The sequence below is a fragment of the Lepeophtheirus salmonis genome, chromosome 6 (assembly GCF_016086655.4).
Source record: "Lepeophtheirus salmonis chromosome 6, UVic_Lsal_1.4, whole genome shotgun sequence".
Taxonomy (NCBI): Eukaryota; Metazoa; Arthropoda; class Copepoda; order Siphonostomatoida; family Caligidae; genus Lepeophtheirus; species Lepeophtheirus salmonis.
In genome coordinates this window covers 12,576,173-12,581,126 of record NC_052136.2, presented here as the reverse complement: position 1 = coordinate 12,581,126, position 4,954 = coordinate 12,576,173, and the positions used below count along the sequence as shown (strand labels likewise).

Below are 4,954 nucleotides of genomic sequence, written 5' to 3'. Positions count from 1 at the left end.
ACTTTTTCATATTAACAAATACACTCCAAATTCCATTTTTATCAAGCAGGTTGAATTTTAAGATAGTTCCAATTTATCGTGGACACCCTGTATATATATAAGTTGATTTTTGTCAATTGTATTGAATAAGGGTTCAGCTTAAACAAGACATAGGTGACATAGAAGCAGTTTAGTACAGCCCATCCATCCAGTAAAACCCCTTTTCAAAATAAGAGTCACAAAATAAAATAGCTTACACATTTCCTATCAGTTTTTTTTCTTTTTTCCCCTTTTTTCCAACACAAAAAAGCAACAAAAAAAAACCAGTTCGATTTTTCATCTTACGACACAGGTTAGTGACAGTTTACAGCAGTGCCAGTCAAAACAGTAGCTGGCCAAAGCTCTTTTGGAAAGACTTGAAAATTATTTACAGTCGCAATGAAATGTTAGTTAATACCAACCAAATCAAGGAGCCCACAGGAACATGACAGGCTAGCGGAGAAGGAGATACTACCTCAGCTTGACAAGCTGTCAGAGAAGGAGAAGCCATCGGAGCTTGATATGCAAGTGGAGCAGAAAAGGTCAGCAGAGGTAGAGAGTAGACAAGTATCCCCGTCCTCAAGTGTGTCTATTTTCGGCAAAGATGGAGGAATCCGTGTCAATATCCATCACTAGTCAAAACAGTACACCAAGGATCGAAAACATCGAGAGGAATTTATCCATTACAGATTTACATGTTTCCTAATCAACAAACAACAATATTCACATTGTGTGATATGCACTGATGTACTTGCACATGAGGGCCACAAGACGGCAAAAATGATCCGACACTTGAAAACCAAGAATCTGTCACTCGGTAATAGACCATCTATTTTTTTTCTCAGAAAGGAGCGAGAGGTAAGAGGCCAAAAGCAAGTCCGTACCCCCCCCAAACAGGAATCCCACCCAAAGCTCATAGAGCATCATTTGAGGTGATGTGTTTAATTGTACAGGCTAAAAAGCCACACACAATTGGCAAAAACTACTCCTATAGCTATAAGTTGGCCATGCATGGGGATAAATTAGCCCGTGATTTGGAATCAGTGCCGCTATCAAACAGGACTTAGTGTGTCACAGACATGGACCAGGACATAATGTACCAGCTGATAGAAATTTTTGTAGCTTCTTTACCTGTGACAACAAACGAAAATACGAAACTCGTCGGAAGAGGATAAAAAATACAGGTGTAAGTATAAACCTGCTTTGAAATAAATTAAACAAAAAACTATGCAGCTATTTGAGTCTTCCCCATATATGTATGAAATGTTTAAAATAAGAAGTACTCTATTTTGAAATAAATAATATGATATAGCTGCAGCCTAATAGCTTAAAAAAATATATTTTATTTGACAAAATTTTAAAACTAAAGATGAGAGCAAGTCGGACTGGAGGCGGACACAGCTACACGATACAAACTACCAGTAGCTTCTGCTCTGTTCAATAAGCTGCAACGCTGATATTTGAGCAGCTGTGACCAGAGAGACTCTCTGTTTCAACTGTTAAGAAGCAGTCAGTCAATGATCAGCTGCTTTATGTGAACGAACGCTGATCTCACTGTGTGGGTCGATCGAGTGAATGGCCTCGTGGCCATTGTGCACGCACTGTCTGGAAGAACAGACACACCCGAGCATAGTGCATGTGTAGGGCTGAGAACTACATTATAAACCACCTCCAGTGTCTTTAGGGGTCGCTGGTCACTGACACTGTTATTTTGGGGGTAGAAGGCTGAAAAGTTTGGGAACACCTGCTCTAGAGACTAGGACTGAATTATTTTTAATTAATAATTATGGGCTTCAAGTGCTGTGCCCCTGGGGAAAACAAGGAAATATTAATAGTCCAAAGGACCCTGATGTGAGTTTTCATGGATTTCTTATGTAGGATTATGAAATTGTGGTGAAATGGCTTAAAGCTATGCCAAGGGAAACGAAAAGGTAGACACCAACAAATAATTCAAGATATTATTTACAAATTTATTACTACAGGATATTTACTCAAATTAAAGAGATATTAACCAAGAAAAATTAATAAAAACATAACATCTTATTACAAATTTTACATCATGGGTCAATCAAACCCAGTATGGTATTATGAGTGTTATTAATGCTTGGGTATTTTAAGCGTTAGAATTTTACATTTTTATTTTTTCAAATACTAGTATCAACATCGTAGTGTACATACTTTTTTTTTTTCATGAAAGACAGTTGCAAGATTAGTTGGCCAAATCTGTCTAACTATCACTCATTGCAACTCCCGATTGTAGGGCTCTTACCTCCCTCAATCCCCAACCAACTACCCCCGTCCTTTAATCCCCCCCAGGTCATTCACCCCCTTTTACAATAAATAATAACTATACGACCAAACATTCAACCTTTTAACAACCATACAAACGTAATTATTAATTCAACCAAGGAGTTCTTGATTTAACTTAATGACGTAAATATTAGTGATAGGTATTACTATTGATTGAGTATTTATCTCATCAAATAAGAGATAATAATTATGTGAACCTAAGTCAGTATTTTGAATCTTTCCATTACAAATATGCAGTTGATATTACTTGAGAAGATTTTGGATGATTTTATTTGATTTTTGTGATGTTGAAACACATTTATTAAAAATTAGATATAATTAACCTATTTATTTTGGATATATATGTATGACTCTATTTCACCGTATTTAAGGAGTGATCCGAAAATCCTTCTCAGATATTTATGATAACATCATGTGTATACTCGTTCAATATAATCTGTTATGTATTTGTGTCTCCTTACCTTCCCTCTTCTTATCCTTCTTATTAGTATAAGATGTAATATGTATATATGAAGAACTATTTTACCTTCTTTATTAATAGTATAAATATATGTGACTGTAGAGTAGTTTTGAGTATCTGTTATGTTTAAAATATACATATTCACATAAATTACATCGCAGCCTTATTCTTACCGTCCTTCTTCTTGTTTTCGTTCCTGGATTCCTCTTTTAATAGTTTGTGTCTTCTTCGCCTCGTCATGGACACAACATAATCCACCCCTAAATTCAACGTATAAATAACCTACTAAAACTCAATGTATTTCCAACTTTTAGTCATGGGATTACGGAAATTAGATGAGGCATTATTATAAATATTTATTGTATCTTATATATCATGCCTATGGTTAAACAATCAGGCTAAACATCTATTTTAATTGAAATTTTTATTTATTTAAGTATTAAAATTGTGAGGGTTTATAGAATTTATAATTACTTTCCGATTCGAACTTGAAAGTTTTATTGCTCAACAACCACTCCAAACAACCATAACATTCATTTATTACTTTGGCCCTCTATCATTTACTAACTGTACTTCTGAAACATACAAATAGAAAAGGATGGGAGGGGGATAAAGGGTCCAGGGGATAGTTGGTTTGGGGTAGGAGGCCTGTTCCCACTATTCCCATCCTCTAGACCTACACAGCCATCATCGAGAGCAAAGAGACTCCAGCTTGAGAAGGAGCTACAAAAAGCTCTCCAGGTTGTAATTTTCATAGAGGACAAAGTACAGTCAGCTCCAGAACTTTATGAAAATTGCCCTCAAGATTATTTTTACTCAAATTTCCAAAAGTTACACAAGTCAAAATCCTTCCAGATACGAGAGGGTTACAGATAACAGCTAGCTTTGAAGTGGAAGATGATCTCTTTCCTTTAAAATATTATATAATCGTTCTCAAATAAAAAATAAACTCAGTGTCCTATTGTTCGAATTCTGAATATGATGTCAATTCAGTGACTAAAGCCCTCAACATTGCAGCGTTTCTGGGTTCCAAGGATAAATCAAAAGAAAATTAAATATATGTAAATCTTGAATTATTCATTGGTGTCCTCTTATAAAAAAAAGTATGTTTCTTACATGAGAAATATATCAATAGCAATGTTATAACAATTAGGTTGTACACGTTATTATTTATACTATATAAATATTATATACTATCCTAATTTATTTAGGATATCTTTTTTGAAGGTTTTTTTTTCTTTCCAGTAGACTCTATTATTATGTGCTTCAGGTATCTTATATACGAAACACAAAGGATCAAAATGATGAGCGAAAACTCTGGTTTCATCAGTATTGAATTTTTTTTTCTTCGACAAGCCAAAATCCAACCTTCCCCTCTTGCAAGATATTTGGGAAATCGGCGATATGAGACACATCTTGGGTTTTACAAGTAGTCACAACACATGCTCTTTTAGTTTTAGTTACCTGATTAAATTAAATATATGAGAAATCAAAAATATTATATCATATTATTTATTATCCTTGTTCTAGTAACATTGGATGCCACATCCTATTCACAGCCCTATCTGTTTACCTTATAATTCAATCATATATTAGTAAATGTATAAAATAGGGTTTTCTATACGATTAAATAAATATAACTGGGGCAACATGCAAGTAAGAATCTCGAACTAACACTGATTTTATTAAAATAAATAATCCACTAAACAAACACTAAATACACGAACATAAGTGATGTAACAGTAATTGTACGGAATACTACATAGGGTGGAAAATAACAATTTGTAATTATATTTACAAAAATATAGCATACGAACACTAGTTTTGGATTGGTCTAAAAAGACTGCAGTCCTTTCAGTCCGGTTCTATTAATATTTTCAGTCCAAGAACCGGTTCTTATCTCTCTTTCATTGTTAATACAATAGCTGAAATGGCGTAGTTTCAGCTGTTCGACATAACCTCTTTCAAAGAGAAAAAATGCATTAAGTTTATAGTTTGGATGCACATTTTCTTGAATCCTAGCCAGGATTAATCCAACTAATCGGATCTTAGGACCATTTAAAGGTAAAAAAGATCGAATCAATAAAAAAAAAAGACTTGCAAATGACGTCTTTTGTATATTTCATACTTTTTTTTCAGTCATTGTGATAAGAAAACAAAATTTTA

General features: G+C 34.1%; 1 long non-coding RNA gene across 1 annotated transcript; it reads right to left on the bottom strand.

Annotated features, from left to right (window-relative positions):
* Positions 1 to 3,850: 3,850 nt before the first annotated feature.
* LOC121119759 (uncharacterized) lies at positions 3,851 to 4,706 on the bottom strand. Its single transcript, XR_005864839.1, has 2 exons — positions 4,362 to 4,706; positions 3,851 to 4,252 (listed from the first exon to the last, which is right to left on the bottom strand). It is a non-coding gene; the product is annotated as an uncharacterized lncRNA (long non-coding RNA).
* Positions 4,707 to 4,954: the final 248 nt, after the last annotated feature.